This window comes from Giraffa tippelskirchi, chromosome 2, assembly GCF_054371585.1.
Source record: "Giraffa tippelskirchi isolate mGirTip1 chromosome 2, T2T-mGirTip1v1.2.pri, whole genome shotgun sequence".
Classification (NCBI taxonomy): Eukaryota; Metazoa; Chordata; class Mammalia; order Artiodactyla; family Giraffidae; genus Giraffa; species Giraffa tippelskirchi.
In genome coordinates, this window is record NC_137276.1 from 133,725,463 (window position 1) to 133,742,868 (window position 17,406).

Below are 17,406 nucleotides of genomic sequence, written 5' to 3' on the forward strand. Positions count from 1 at the left end.
ATGCTGGGTAGGATTAGGGGCGGGAGGAGAAGGGGACGACAGAGGATGAGATGGTTGGATGGCATCACCGACTCGATGAACATGGGTTTGGGTAGACTCCGGGGGTTGGTGATGGACAGAGAGGTCTGGCGTGCTGCAGTTCATGGGGTTGCAGAGAGTCAGACACGACTGAGCGACTGAACTGAACTGAACTGAACTGAATACAGATTTTCTTTGTATTTTTATACAGAATAAGTAAAATATTCAAGAAATCAGCTTTAATAGAAAATGAAACAAATTTTTAAAAAGTCCTTTTCTATCCAACCATTTCCCAATAGAGACTTGATTATTCCTTTAGCCTAAATAAATGAATGCTTTCCCAGTTAACTTGACTTTTATGGAGTAAGTTTGAAGATATACCTAATTACATCTTAATAGGATACATGATACAAACAAAGAAGGAGTCAATGTTAATACTAGTTGGACTTCCCTGATGGTCCAGTGGCGAAGAATTTACCTGCCAATTCAGGGGACACAGGTTCGATTCCTGGTTTGGGAAGATCCCACATGCCACAGAACAACTAAACCCATGCGCCCGACTACTGAGCCCATGCCTTAGAGCCCAAGAGCCGCAACTACTGAACATGCATGCTGCAACTGCTGAGCCTCTGCACCTAGATCCTATGCTCCACAACAAGAAAAGCCACCACAATGAGAAGCCCCCGTTCACCACAACTAGAAAGCCTGTGCATGGCAAAGATCCAGCACAGCCAATAATAATAATAATAATAATAAAAATAAATTTAAAAAACCAGCTAACATTAATTAAACACATTCCAGAGATCCTTAGACAATTAAGCACAATAGAATAGGGTGATGATGGAGGTTCTGCAGATAATGATAGAGAATTCTTATTCCAATTACCATTAAAATCTGCACTGTAAATTCTGTCAAATATTTGAGCTATTTGGCTTGGTAGTAGCTACTGACTTGAGTTTCAATCAGCAGGACATCTATCATTTGGGGTTCTTGCATTCAGAATTTCAATCTAGAACACTATTTACTAAGGAAGGTAAGGTTAATAGAGATTAAATTCAGGAGTGGTGACTGAAATCCAGAAGAAGGAAAGAAACTACGAACTAATTTAGAAAGAAAACTGTGTAACTACATTGTTATAGTTGTTACCAAAATCACTCACAGCTGCAACTCATTTATACAGCAATATACCCATCACAGAATCTATTGCCAAATTAGAAGTTAACAACTGGATTTTTTTTTAACTCATTTACCCCCTTTCTGAAAAGCAAATTAACAAAGTCCTATATTCTCAATTTGTTTTACTGGAGGTTATATAATTGTTTGTATTGTTGCCCAATGAAACCCACCTGTATTAAAGTAACTATTTGGGTTTAAATTTTGAATATGTTTACTTTAACTTTCATAAACAGACAGTCATTTTTCTTTACCAAGCTAGTTTACAGTCACAGGATACAATTAGAAATAAAATACATTTTGAAGTTAAGAGACTTTAGCTCATATCCAGCACAACAACTGTCTGTAATCTTACACAATTTATCTGAAATGTGAAGCTGCTCTATTCTGAAGCCATATAAGAGAATAATATATGGCTATTGAAAAACTTAATAACTAACTTAGAGTTGGCACTTAAAATGTTGTTTCATCCCGCAGTCCATGAAATATCTCTCTGTATAGAATTATGTTAAATAAATTTGCTTTTATTTAAAATACCAAGGTATTGCAAGTTCTGTTCCCCAAGGAGCCAACTTTGAAACAGAGATGAACATGCAGTAAGTTTAGTAGGAATTTCTTCAGATCAACAGATTTCGAAAGAAGGAAAGGAAATGAGATTGGATAGAGGCATATATATCTGTCTTCAGTACCTCAGTTAATCCTATGTGGAGTTTCAAACTGATATAAATCCTTTGTAATTGTCTACTATTTTGGTGAGGAGGCTGAACACAACACTGGATAACAACTGCCTCTGGGAAGGTAGTATGATCCTGAGTGAAGCAGTTCTTTCAAGCCCAGAGCAGTTTACAGAGAGGTCTATGAACTGGCCAAACTCCCCACAGCTAGAAAGATAAATCCTATAATCCAAAAGAGAAACTTGGTTGGTGTATAACATTAGTACATTGGGAGATGATATGTTATAGTAATTAAAAAGCAAACCTCTAAAGTCAAAATATTTGAGCTGCTGCTTAAAGAGCAAGAGCAAGCACCCAACTAGACACTGGAACCAACTGCTACTGCAAGGGTGAAGCGTGATTGTTGGAGTCATGGAGACTGGATGGCTCGGAAACAGAAGAACCAAGTTCTTTTCCCCTGTCCTCCAGTATCTCCCAGTGCAGGGAGTGGCAAACTATAGCCCATGAGCCAAATCTCACCTGCCTTGTGCTTTCGTAGTCTGTGAGTTACAATTTTCTTTTACATTTTTTTAAGCTAAAAAAAAAAAAATCATGACAGCTAAAAATTATATATAATTCAAACTTCAGTGCCCATAAAGTTTCACTGTAATACATCCATGCTCATTTGTTTGATTATTTTCTATAGGTGCCTTCTTGCTAGAAATGGAGTTAAATAGATGCACCTAAAAGCAAATCACCCACAAACACTAATTATTTACTGTGCAGCCATTTCAAATAAAAGTTGTTGACTCCTTTTCTATTACTCCCTTTTGGCAAGGGAGAAATGTTGTCTGTAGAGTTCTAGCCTCAATACTACAAGGCAGACTATAAATGGGAATCTTTGGGACTAAAAGACAGTAGTTTAGTGCCTGGCAGAGTTGGTTCTCTATACACATTGTGTTTTAAAATAAGTAAGTTTCTCCAATAAGTGTCAAAGTGTGTAATCATTTGATAAAATGGTCATACTATTGACTGCTTCCCTGGTTCCTTTAGTCTCTGCTGCCCCAATTTCAGCCTTTCTTCCCTTTTCTCTCCAGTTCTCTTTCTTAATATTTTTCAATTTAAAAACTTTTGTAGCCAATGCCTGTCTTCTTTTCTTAGTACTGTTATCTATTCTGTTGTTTTCTTTCTCTCATTCAAATATTTCCAGATCTCTCATACTTTGGGAACTGTGGAGTTTCTTATCTGACACTGTTTCTGAACACAAACCAAAACAGACTTTGTCCAAACAGCATGTATCTGAGAAGTTATTTATAACACACCAAGGTCATACTGCTTTCCATGTGACCTTAATCTAGGTAGTTTGGTAGACATCAGCATACAGTTGTAAAACACCTTAATAGGTCTCTGATGGATATCATGGGCTTTGCATATGATTTCGGGAGACTGGGGGGTCTTCTGTCTAGTATCCACTTTGATCTATTTATGTGAACAAGAGCCTGAAGTAAACAAGTCTTCTAGTAATCTCTAAAGTTTTAGTTATAAACTTTTCCCTCTACCTAAACTCTGTAAGAATAGGTATAGAGATACATTTTTAACACATTTCCCACCTTGACTGATGGCTTCCCTCATAGCTCAGTCGGTAAAGAATCTGCCTGCAATGCAGGAGACCCAGGTTCAATCCCTGGGTCAGGAAGATCCCCTGGAGAAGGAAATGGCAACCCACTCCAGTATTCTTGCCTGGAGAATCCCATGGACAGAGAAGCCTGGCGGGTTATAGTACATGGGGTCGCAAAGAGCCGGACATGACTTAGAGACTAAACCACTACCACCTTGACTGAAATTTGAAGCACTTACTAAGGATCACAGAAATAAAGATAAAGGTTCTAAAGGAACAGAATTGTCAATTGTGAGACAGAATGTGCCTTTCCTTGGGGGAGCATGTGAGGGCCAAGTACATGGTAGTGGGGATAGGTCACCTCTAACAGGAGGAAAAAGGCTTGGATTCACTCAAAATGTACACTAGCAAATATGAAAAGGTACTGTCCTACCCTTAAGAAACTTTAAACTGAGTCCAGAAAAGAGAATATTAAACAGAACTGAGACTTAAAAATCAACATAGAACTATTTTAAATGAAAGCAAAAAACTGCCCAAACTTTGAGGTTTTTGATGCTCAGAGAACATGGAAAAGCTACAAGGGCTTAGTTGCATTAATTAACAAATAACAAATCAATGGCTTTCTTAATTAGTATGAATTATAAATATATATATATATATATATATATATATATATATATATATATATATATACTACGTTTTACATCTTGGCAGGAGGCAGAACTGTTGCATTTATTTCCCTGTCCATTTTAGTTAGTCCCTTGAGAATCCTGAGAAATCAGCAAAGATTAGGTTGACAGATCTTGTCAAGTAATGCACCCAGTATTTTCTCTTAATGTATCTATGCTGCAGAAGAATTCAAATGGGCATTTTACTTTTCAAAGAAACAGTTCTTTCTTGAATTCTTGCTCAGCAAGCCCCAGAACAGATTGATGTTTTGTGTCAACCCAGTGGAGATTATGTGAGAAAGGTTTAAATCAGTTCTTCAGATACTCAGTTCTTGTGCCATTCAAAAGACTAATATCTAAGGCCAGAACTTTGAAAAAAGAGGATACAAGTTGAAAACTAGATTATAATTCAAGGGAAATCTTTTGGTTTCTGATTTATCTTTCCTTTCTAAGAAATTCACTGAAATATCGTGTTTCTTAATGACATCAATAACATCTGCCACTTCCATTGGTTAATATCAGAAAAGACACTTTTATTTGTAGAAGTAAACTCTGTTATACATTTTTATATGTAACATCCTGTACTCTTAATGTGCTAAGTCGCTTCAGTCGTGTCCGACTCTGCAACCCCATGGCCTATAGCCCATCAAGCTTCTCTGTCCGTGAAATTCTCCAGGCAAGAATACTGGAATGGGTTGCCATTTCCTTCTCCAGGTGTACTTTTAATAATATCTTTTAATATGTAACATACTTGTACTCTTAATAATTTGATCTCTATTTCATAAAATGTTCATACTATTGAACTTCTTTAAACCATATTGAAGACTATCATATTGCTACTCTTTTTCATGTAGTAAAATTATTTGAGAAAAGTAATTAAAATGTATATGGTGAACATTAGCATCTAAAAAGCATTTTAAAAATAAACATTATTTTAAATCTATATAAAATGTATGTTATTAATCTTTCTTTGATTGATTAACTACTCCTCAGTCAAAATTTCAGGAGAGTTTTAAGTCAATGGGAAGTCCAAAACAAGGAGGACAAGTAGAAAACATAGTCTCTACTCTTAGGGAGCCCAAATTCTAGTTAAATAGTATCATAGTCCACAATTTAAAGAAATAGAGCATAAGAACATCATTACCTGGGGAAAAACAATTTACATAAAGAGTTTACAAAGTTGGCCCAAAGATAAGATAAGAAAGTGGGTAGGAGATATTACCAAAACAGTCTGGCAGCATATGTCTTAGAAAGTGAAAGAAAGAAAGAAAATTAGTAAATTAAAATAGAACATTAAGAAAAACAAGACTAAATCCTAGTAGTATGCCAATAGGGTAATCAGTACTACAAGCAAGAGTATCAGCAGGACAATGGTAAAAATTTGAGATTAAATCCCATTCTGCTGAAAATACTGGTCCTATTTTTGCAAACTGTATTAAGCAGCCCAAACAATATAAAATGCTCTGTTTAGAGCATGAAAATGTCTGATAATTGATAACGAGATAAAACAAACAACAGAACATTCTTGCTATGTTTAGAATAAAAATTGAGTTATATTATGAACATCTGGGGCTAGAGAAAGATGACATATGTAACAAAGGCAGATAGAAAAATGTTTTGCTGAAACACATAACAAAGAAAACATACCTATATTTAATATTCTTTGTTGAATTTACCATATATGATGCCTTAAAAGGAGTAATTGCATTACTATTAGGACAGAAAAATAGATTTATGTTTTTCAGAATTTGAAATAGAAAAATATTTTATCCTAATATTCAATATTGTAGATTATTACCTGTAAATAGGTCATCCCAAATGGTCAATGCAAGGGAGAAAAAAATGTAATCAAGACTAAATTAATTCTAATTTTTGTCTTTTCTCTTGGAAAAGTAGATTGTTATTTATCTGCTAGGTTGAATCTAGAGTACCAACAAGCACCAATATATCTTTTGAATTACTTTGTTTTATGTAACTTATATATTTAATGCTATTTTAAAAATATTTCCAATTGCTAGAAAAACAGAATTTGCATGTAATGAATATTAGCCTCTAAAAACTATTGCACATTCTCATCCTTGTGTCTCCCTTCTTATATTTCATTTCTGGATGAAAACTGATTTATTTCATGGGTTCAAAATGCTGGGAGTTGGAAGATATAAGAGAGACATTCTAATATCCCTTTTTCTTCCTGAAAACAGGAGACAAAAACTCCCATGGGAAAGATGCTCTTCCTGTACCAGGAGAAAAAAAACAAAACAAAACATTTTTTGATGGTGTCAAAGCCAAGAGAATTCTGTACAAACAGACCTTGCTCAAATAATTCTTACCTTCCTTTAGCCATCTCACACAGTTTACTTTTCCACAAGTTCCTCTCTTCATTAAACCTAATATAAGAGCAAGTAGGTTTTGCCATTTCCCCAGGTCTTCATTTTCTGATGAGAGCTCCCATACCGTGTAAAGCTTTGGGAAACTTCTTTGCTTTTCTCATGTTAATCTGTTTCATATCAGTTTAATTCTGAAACCCAGCTAAAAAACTGAGTAGCTCAGTCGTGTCTGACTCTTTGCAACCCCATGGACTGTAGCCTGCCAGGCTCCTCTATCCATGGGATATTCCAGGCAAGAATACTGGAGTGGGTTGCCATTTCCTTCTCCAGGAGATCTTCCCAACCCAGGGATTGAACCCAGGTCTCCTGCACTGCAGGCAGACTCCTTACCGTCTGAGCCACCAGGGAAGTCCTAAGAGGGTAGAGATACATTTTTACCTCCCCTACACCTTATATTTCAAATCTTCTCCAGCTCAGATAACTAAGACAATATATTGGGGTTAATGCCAAAAGCTATGACTAACAATGTGTTGATGGTTCTCTCCAGTCCACTGGGTTTCTATCAGAGATGAAGCACTAAGTGATAGTAAGCAGTCTAAAAATTCAAGGGTGCTTGGTCAGTCATACCTTTCTGTCTCCATCAGATATAGGAACAATGTTCTTTATTGTAATATTGAATATTTTTTTTTTGTTATAAGCAAGGTATTTATTGATGTAAAATCCACCACAACTAGACAGATACCATTTATCAATGCTCTTTTTGTGAGGAAAATGATGCCAAAATTACGATGTGGGGGAGAGGCTGATAATGGAGCCCAAGATGCTCCCCTCTGTCAGGTTCGATTTCGTGGCGTTTTCTTTTTGGCACTAATGGTTGGCTGTTTGTTTGCAACTGGGGGGAGACAGTAAGATGACAGTTTGGGGGCCAGGAGTGCTTCCATTTTTCTCCTATTTCTCCTATGTTACCTGCTCACTGCTTCCACAGGCCTTCTGACGGCCCATCCTTGGCACACCTAGAAAGGCCTTCTGTGGAAATGGGCACTGTCCTGCACTTCATCTTTCATTTAATGGAGGTTGACAATGTAACTGACCCATGGTGGTGTGAAGTGAAACCACCTGTGGGCTGGATTGACCCTCCCTTGATCTAGAAAAGAAAAGTGCTGTTTTCCAGCTCACCCCTGAATACTTAACTCCTTCAGGAGGGTTGTTGTGCAGAACAAGGTTGGTAAGATGTGGACTACTTTTCACCACACGTGATCGTGCTGCAGCTGCGTATGTAGGTGTAGAAAGTGAGTCCATGGATTGTATTCCTCTCTCTTGACACACAGGAAGGTAGTATATTGATATCTTATATCTTGGTCATGACATCTTCCTGCATCTTTTCATCCTTATGTGTGTCAGATTCCCTGAGCATAGGTAATGTGGTGTAAACCTATCCTGACATTTATGCCGATTGGATAATTGTTTCATTATTTGTTTTTTATTGCATTTGGGCCTAGGTGGGGTGGGGTGAGGGAGAATAAGGAAGAAATTTATATAATAATCCTTTGAGTTAGCAATTTAGCTTCTTAAGGAATTTCAGAGCAGAAAATCAAGTTAGATCCATGACTAATTAAAAAACCTGGGTGGTTAAAATGGGGTGATTGAGAGGAAGGAACTTACTGATATCCTCTAGACCCATGTTGCCCAATGCTCTAGTTGCTAGCTACATATGGCTATTTAAATTCTAATTAAAGTTACACTAAATTAAAATTTCAGTTCCTCAGTCACACAGCCAATATTTCAAGTGCTCAATAACCATATGTGCCTAGTGGTTAACATGCTGGGAATCCTACATATGGACAATTTCTAACATTGCAGAAAGTTCTGTTGGAATGAGCTGCTCTGGAGTAAAGACACTAAGGAAAAATTTTTCCCACCTGTTTGGTCACAGGGTGTCACAAATTCAAATCATAGCTGTCATCATAGCTTAAAATCCCTGCCCAGTTGTTCTGAAGCTACCCTACAAGAAAGTGCTATATTAAAATTACCTTGGTTCATTTTCAAGACTCCTCAATGTTGGCTAATGTTTCCCTGTATATTTTCTACTTCACTATCTAATATTATTTGTTTCAAATGTCCTCAATCATTGATTCTGATTGGTTGTTAAAAATAACTAAAGTTAATTATAATGTCCTTTACTGTTACTTCATTCATATTTATCTTATTTCCTAATCTGATTTTAACACTCTGAATTACTTTTCTCTACTCTTTTTCCTGAATTTAAACAGTATTCTTTTCATTTTCTTCTGAATACCCTCTACTTTAGATATTTCTATCCATTCTTTGATAACTTTTAATTTTATTATTATTAAGAAACATATCAAAACTATCTCAGAATAGAGAATACAGAATAATGAGCTCTTGTGGATCCTTCACCCATTTTTGACAATTATCAAGCCATGATTAAAATTCTCATCTATAATAAAACCCGCTTCTACCAATTCCCAAGTTTTTTGAAATAACTTAAAAACATGATATTAAATATGATTCCATTTATATAATATTCTCTAAAAAGTAAAACTATAGAGATGAAAAATGATTAGTGGCTGCTATGGGAAAGGTTTGGCACAAAGGGGTATTTTTGTGAACATAGAACAATTTAGAACAGCTGATTTTTGCTGTGGTTGCATGAATCATTACATGGACTAAAAATGCTTAGAATTACATAAGCACACACACACACACACACACAAATGCAGGTTAAAAACAATGAAAATTGACTAAGAGCTATAGCTTAGATAGTGATTACCAACATTATTTTCTTAGTTTTGATATTTTACTACAACTATATTATATCACCATTAGAGGAAACTTGACACTTTATATTATTTCCAAAATTCTCTGAGTCTATAATTAGCTCAGAATAAAAAGATTAAAAAATAAATTTTAATAGAATAAAACTGCTAAAATACTTAGGAACATACTGAACAAATAAGTGAAAGACCTGTACATGCAAAACGCTAAAATATTTCTGAGAAAAACAATAAAGATCTAAATAATTGGAGGGATATACCAAGCCTATTGATTTGAAAATAAATATTGTGAAATGTTAATTCTCTAAAAATTAATCTACAGATTCTAAGTAGTCACAATCATAATTACAGTAGAATTTCTTATAAAAATTGGCATGCTAAATCTATAATTTATACAAAAATATGAAAACTTAAAACATAAAACTATTATAAAATAATATACAGCCTTACACCGGCATGATTATAGGAAAAAAAATATCAAAGGCAAAGAATAGACAGTTCAGAAATAGACCTACAAATATTTTGTCAATTATTTTTGATAGATATCAAGGTAATTAAAAAAAAACTTTTCAATTAATTACATTTAAAATATTATATATCCATATGTGAAAAAAAGGAATATCAACCTCTACCTTACACCATGCACAAAATTTAATTTTGGATAGATGCATATCCAAACACAAAAAGCAAAACTAGGGCTTCCCTGGTGGCTCAGTGCTAAAGAATCTCCCGCCAATGCAGGAGACAGGAGTTTAATTCCTGACTCAGGAAGATCCCACATGCCTTGGAGCAACTAAGCCCATGCTCCACACGATTAAGCCTGTGCTCTAAAGCCCAGAAGCCGTGATGACTGATTTCACATGCCACAACTACTGAAGCCCATGTGCCCTAGAGCCTGTGCTCTGCAACAATAGGAGCCACCGCAATAAGAAGCCTGTGTACTGCAACCAGAAAGTAACTTCTGCTTGCCACAACTAGAGGAAAGCCAGCACAGCAACAAAGACCTAGCAGAGTCAAAAATAAATAAATAAATAAAATTATAAAAAAGTAAAACTGTAAATCTTATAAAACATGGGAGAATATCTTATGACTTGAGAAAAAGCAAATTACTTTTTAGACAAGATACAACAAATGCCTTAAAAGTGTAAAGGAGTAAATTAAAAGCTAAACATCATTAAATTAAAAAATGCTGCTTGTCAAAGAACAGTTATAAATCAATAAACAAATCACTACCTGGAACCAATTGTTTGCAAAACATTTATCTTACACAAAACAAAACTAAATATATAAAAATCTCCATGTAACAATAAAGTGACAAACTAATAAATAAAAATGGGCAAAAGACTTGAACAGAAATGTTACAAAGAGAGATATAAAAATGGGTAAAAAAAAATGCTAAGAGAGTGAACGCTATTTGTCATCAAGGAAATTCAGTTTAAAATCACAATAAAATACCATTATGAAACTGTAAGTTTGGCTGAAATTTAAATGTTGGAGAGCACCCAATGTTGTTAACTACAGAGAATAACTGGAACACTTACACATTTGTGGTGAGTATATAGAACTGCACAATGGAAAATTCTGTGGCAATGCATTATAAAGAGTCACATATAGCTGTCCTAGAAAACAGGGATTCCACTTCTGTGTATTAATCCAAGAGGAATGAAAATGTATGCTCAAACAAATATCTGTTAGAATGTTCATGGCCACTCTATTCACAACAGTTAAACAGTAGAAATAAGCCAAATATATATCAATAAGAGAATTGATAAACAGTTCACTATATTTACACTTACTCATGCAGCAACATGCATGAATCGAGCAGACACTTTGCTGAAAGAAATAATCCAGGCACAGAAAACTACTACTATACAGTGCCAGTTGTATGACGTTTTAGAACAGATATAAGTAGGTAAAACTGATACATGGTAAAAACAAAAAAATAGCAAAGTGGTTTGCCTTGGGCTGAGGGGTGTTGATTGGGAAGAGAACTAGAGAACTTTCTGAGACTATGGCTATGCTCATTGTCTTAATAAGATCTGCTTACAGAAGCTTATTCATTTTTCAAAACTCAAACTGTACATAAAGATTTCACATTGCACTGCATTTAAACTAAAACCACTACAAAAATATTGAATTTTAGTTAGCTGGTTTCCATTTAACCACTTTATAGAGACACACACTTTTTCATACACATGTGAACAGAGAGAGACAGAATGAATAATGAGTCATCGAAGCCATATTACTTACCAAAAGTGACACACCAGATGAAATATATTTAGTTTCTATGTAGCGTTCTGGAAAGTCTTTCTAATGCAAGCCATGTTTATAAATCTCTCCTGGAGATTAAGGAATGAGTCAAGCATTAATCTATAAGCAGGGTGTTCTAGATTTCAGCAAAATACACTTGAAACAGGTGGTATGGTATGAAAGCCTGGTGTGCTAAAAGGTCAGGAAGAAGGTCAGGGTGGAAAGAAAATAGTCATCAATAATTTCAGAATGTTGGTAAATTGCAAAATACTATAAGGCCTTGTAGATCTTTGTAAGGATTTTTTTGTTGTTGTTAACTTTGCGAGGAAAGGAGGGCTATTATGTTGTTTAAAGCAAAGGATTGACATGTGGTGTGAATAGACAGTAGAAAGGCAGTGGGGGAAAGAATAATTCATATATCAGAGATGATGATAACTTGGTACAGGATAATAAATAAACAGAGATAGCAAAAATGGCTGGATTTTTAGATTTCAGAAATTTGGATTCATTGATTTTAGTTCTATCACTAGATATGTAATTTAGGTTTTAGAAGTTTAGATTTAGGTAGATCACTCACAAGATTGGCTCATTTAAGAGATGTAAAATATGCAGTTGGAAATGTACCTGAATTTTAGGAGAGTGATTCAAACTGGAGAGACATACCTAGGAGGTATCAGTGTGAGGTTCTTCTCTGTAGCTCATACAGTAAATAATTTGCTTGCAATGCAGGAGACCTGGGTTCAATCCCTGGGTCAGGAAGATCCTCTGGAAAGGAGAGTGGTAACCCACTCCAGTATTTTTGCCTAGAGAAGCCCACGGACAGAGGAGCCTGGTGGGCTATAGTCCACGGGCTGGCAAAGAGTCGGACATGACTGAGTGCCTAAGCACACACACAGTGTGAGGTTATGTTTATAGCTATGAGTTTGAATGCTCCCTTCAGGAAAGTTGGAGTAGATCAAGATGATAAGAAGGCCAGAGCTGATTCTAGGAGTACTCCATGGTTTATAGATTGAGAGATAAGGAGGAATTCACAAGGGAGAATGAAAAGCACCAGATAGCCAGTAGCAGAAATGAGTAAGGTGGTGCTGTAGTAGGAAGACAACAGGGTTTCAAACTAGAGGGAGTGATTATTTCAAAGATTATTAATAGTGAATAAACATGAAGACTAAAGTTTTGTCATTGGAGGTCATTGCTGACACTAACAAAAAAAATTTTGTTTAGCGGTGACATCAAAGCCCGAGTAGAGTATACACCAGAGAAGAGGTACTGGGGAAGCATGTCTAACTTTGAAAAGAGAAAATTTGTTCAAAAGATAGAAACATGGGATCATTGTTGGAGGAGGTGTAAGGTCAAGATGGAAGAAACTGCAGCTAATGAGAAAGATCAAAGTATTTTAAAAGGCATGAAAGGGAGAGAAGAATTTTGGGGGCAATGTCTTCAAACAGCAAATTAGATGGAGTTACTACTGGGGAATATCATTAAACACAAAATCTTCAGGCAACCCAGGAAACCTTTCCATAAAAGTAGGAGAGATAGAAAGCAGTTTTACTATTAAATAAGCTTTGAATCACCTGATGTGAAGACCCAACTCACTGGAAAAGACTGATGCTGGGAAAGATTGAGCGTAGGAGGAGACAGGAGCAACAGGATGAGATGATTGGATGGCATCACCAATTCAATGGATATGAGTTTGAGCAAACTCTGGGAGACAGTGAAGGACAGGGAAGCCTGGTGCACTGTAGTTCATGAGGCCACAAAGAGTTGGACATGACTTAGCAACTGAACAACAAAAAGCTTTAAACCAGAAAGTTAGTTCAAATATTGAGAGGAAGTTCATTCTTTCAGAGAAAGTTCATCCTTTTATACAGCCAGAAGATGCAATCCTTTGACATAAATGTTCTCAAGGTAAACAATAACTAGTCCTTAAGTAAGAGAGTTTCATAGTACCATTTGTCACAACATAGTTCATCCTAGTTTACCTCTTAATTCAGGTGGCCATGAGTATTTGTTAATTAGCTTTTTCCAAAGGGAAAATAAACTTTACATACCTTTGTGACAGGGGTTTCCCTGGTGGCTCAGTGATAAAGAATCTGCCTGCAATGCAGGAGACTGCCTGGCAAGTAGGAACCACGAGTTCAATCCCTGGGTTGAGAAGATTCCCTGGAGAAGGAAGTGGCAACCTACTCCAGTATTCTTGCCTGAGAAATCCCATGGACAGAGAAGGCTGGCGGGCTACAGTCCATAGGGTTGCAAGAGTCAGACAGGACTTAGCGACTAAACAACTGCCACCATCTCTGTGACAGGAGATACTATGGCAACTGAGAGGGAGGTTCCAACTGAAGTTAGGCTCCTACCCTTCAACAGAAACTGGAATGCTTTCTTGATAATTGCATTCCAAAGAGATGACTCTCAGGTATTTGAGAAAGATATTACTTGGTCTTAAAATTGGCAAGAGATTATTTAGATTTTAAAAAGACTTACATATTAATATATTTTAAAGAAAAAATGTTATGTGTTCTAAAGTAAATATTCTAGGAAAAGGATAGGGGCTCTTCCTTTATTTCCAACAGGGAGAATTAAGTCTCTTGTTTTCAATTTGTACTTGCCCTTACAGCGTACATAAGGGAATACAGATATCTTATTGGAACATGATATCTTTCGCAGAAATTGAAAGCAATATGGATACAAATACGAGGTCCACAATCTCTTATCCAAGACCTTTATAGCCAGATATACTATAAGATATAAATTTATTTGAATTACAGACATGTAATGCTGTGATATATACTTCATGTATTAGGAAAAAAACCCAGTGAAGTCTTAAATAACACTCTGTATTCAAAACATTAATAGATCTGTAGGGAAATATGTGAATATTCACATTAATTAGAATGGAAAGACTATAAATAGTTAGACATTAATTTTGGTCAGGTTTTGCTACCAGATGAATTTAGGTCAGATCAGGTCAAGCTTTGGAACCAGATAAGATATAAATGCTTTTAGTTTCCACAGCCTTTTGAATTTGGCTTGTGGATAAAAGATTTAGGATGTATCATGAGAGTGGGATAGTAAATGAAAAAAGGAAATATAGTATGACTCATGAAAAGCATTAAGAAGGTCATAATAGGCCCTTTATATTAAAAGAGACTGTATGTAGTAAGCATGACTACTATTTCTCTCTAACCACATTCATCTGTGTATTAACATCTCAAAGAAAGCAGAAAGTTAGACTGAAACAGGCCTGTTTATTTCTAGGCAAATTGTTAATAAGGGCAAAGGAATTGAGTTATATATATGAAAGAATGTTTATAATGATAGGATTTGGACTTCAAATTAGGTAAGGAGGGAAATGAGGTTTCAATGAAGGTATATCATGAGGCAGGTATACCCAGAGGCAGGTATTCCATGAGGTAGGTGAAATCCTTCTAGGGTCCAATAGGCATGAGATGAGGGTCAGTATAGGCAGTGAGATGCAAAAATAAGAGATGGTATACAGAATGGGGTTCAAATTTAAGACTGTGAGGGAGCTGTTGGTTTACAACAACAAGATCAGTAGAATGTCCACAGGATTTAGTGACCCCGGTAAAAATGGAGGACAAGTTCACTGGAAAAGAGAAGTTTAAGGTTATTGGAAAGAACCTGCATGGAAATTTAAATTGCAATGATTATAACAGAAGTAGTGTAAGAGAGAGGAACAGTAAGCCAGAAGTCAAAATAAGAAAGAAGAGGAATGTCTGTCTGCACATAAAGGTAACTTTCTATTGTACACATTTAAATTAAATACTTTTTAAATTTCTTTTTGCCTATCTTACATTTCTGTTTTGGAAAGCCAAGATATTTTTATAGTTTTTCATTGGCATATTAGTAATTTTATTTTTACTGCAAATGAATTCTTTTTTAAGGTAAGTTATTTCTTTAATATTACTAAACCATGACAAAATGTTTAAAACTACTAACGTTCACATATCAAAATTAAGCAATTAAAAAATTAAACTTATTTTTATAAAATGCATTCAAACCTAATTTTTATCATTTTTAAGGGGGTAGAAATTACACAATGTACATAATTTATTAGTTCAGCATTTCCCAAATTTTGTAAACAATGGGTATCAAATATAAGTTCCTTTTAAGCTTTTAATCCAAGAAATATGGAGACTGATCAAGAAAGTTTAATGAGCAAGGTTAATTAAATTTAATTCTAGAAACCTGCATGAATTGGCAAGTTAGGTGACAGATTTTCCATTATGCATATTTGGTATAGAAAGAAATGCTCATTGTTTCTTTGTTTACTTCTTTTCTGAATGGGCTTGAAGGTAAGCCATCAAGTCAGATAATGAATTGCTAGATCTGTGATTCTTTTGTCAAATAGATAAGGAGTTATTTACTTCTCTTACTTATGGCATGGGTCTTCTGCATGCATAATTTCAAGCACTGTGTTGCTTAAAAGTGTGGAATTAAGAAGTTGTATTTTCAATGCAAATCTCATCAAACACGCAGATTTGCATAAATAATGGAGCCAACCAATTGCATACCTCTTTAATAACACATTCTTAAATTTGGTTTCGAGGACAGTGTTTGCTTATTGATCATGATGCATTATCTGCATCCTGGAAAGTACTTGGCTTTAACTGCGAAGTTTGTATCTTCTCAATTAATTCTGAATAATTCAGGAGATTATGTCATTTGTTAATTTCATTAACATTTTCTGATCTATATCTGACAGTGACATACAATTAGTTATATCTAGTTATGAGCATGGTACCATTGTTCATCAGTTAACAAAACAAGCCTATTTTTCAAGAAGAGTATATATAATATTCTTAGTATATACATGGCACCCCACTCCAGTACTCTTGCCTGGAAAATCCCATGGACGGAGGAGCCTGGTAGGCTGCAGTCCGTGGGGTCGTGAAGAGTCGGACACGACTGAGCGACTTCACTTTCACTTTTCACTTTCGTACTTTGAAGAAGGAAATGGCAACCCACTCCAGTATTCTTGCCTGGAGAATCCCAGGGACGGGGGAGCCTAGTGGGCTGCCGTCTATAGAGTCGCACAGAGTCGGACACGACTGAAGCGACTTAGCAGCAGCAGCAACAGCAGCAGAATTCTCCTATAATATTTATATTATGTGTGTTAGTCACATATCTTTATATCTTATCTTTTAATATTATATGGCTTGCTAACAAAAAGTTTTATGGTGGATTTCTTATTTTACATAAGGTAAACAATATAAAAATGCACTACTGGATATAGACTCAACGTAAAATAATTTCTGTATAATTTGCAAAAGCTGCATTTCTTTAGACAAATTAACTTTCCCCCCCAATATATTATATTTCTATCACCATTATGTTTAAGGTCTGGAATCAAATTTTAAAAATATTTTGAATAGAATTTCAATAAAAAGCAGTTCAAAAATGAACAGAACTGGAGAGTATTTAAGCATTATTTTATGTAAATAGACAAGTAATGGTATTGTATTTTGAAAGTAACACACCAAGCTCCAGGTTATTTGCCTTGGAATTAAGTAGGCAAGCAAGGCTAACAACCCCAAAGGAATGTACAGCTGACCCACTTACATAGTCAGCAGACTCATACAGAGTAAGAAAAGTGATTGAATTCTGGAGCAAGTGAGTATTTCTTAATTTCTAAAATTAAACATGCATTTAGTTCAATGTGGCAAAAATACATGTTATTTAATTCATATGATTTGAAGCTAAGTGTCTCCAGATAATTCTTACTATACTGAGGCAAATAAACATTACTTTGTTGAAGTATATTAAAATAAAAATTTAAAAGAACTAGCATCTTTGTCATGATTTGAGATAAGAATACCTAATAATAAATATAAAATGTGGGATCAAAAGTTTATGTTATAAATGTAATAAAACAGAACTTTGATG

At 35.2% G+C, this 17,406-nt stretch overlaps 1 long non-coding RNA gene across 1 annotated transcript in view; it reads right to left on the reverse strand.

Annotated features, from left to right (window-relative positions):
• Positions 1 to 13,884, reverse strand: part of LOC145539260 (uncharacterized) — a 199,175-nt gene extending 185,291 nt beyond the window's left edge. Inside the window, exon 1 of the long non-coding RNA XR_014077676.1 lies at positions 13,551 to 13,884. This is a non-coding gene — a long non-coding RNA (uncharacterized LOC145539260). The remainder of the gene's footprint in view (positions 1 to 13,550) is intronic.
• Between the last annotated feature and the right edge of the window lie 3,522 nt (positions 13,885 to 17,406).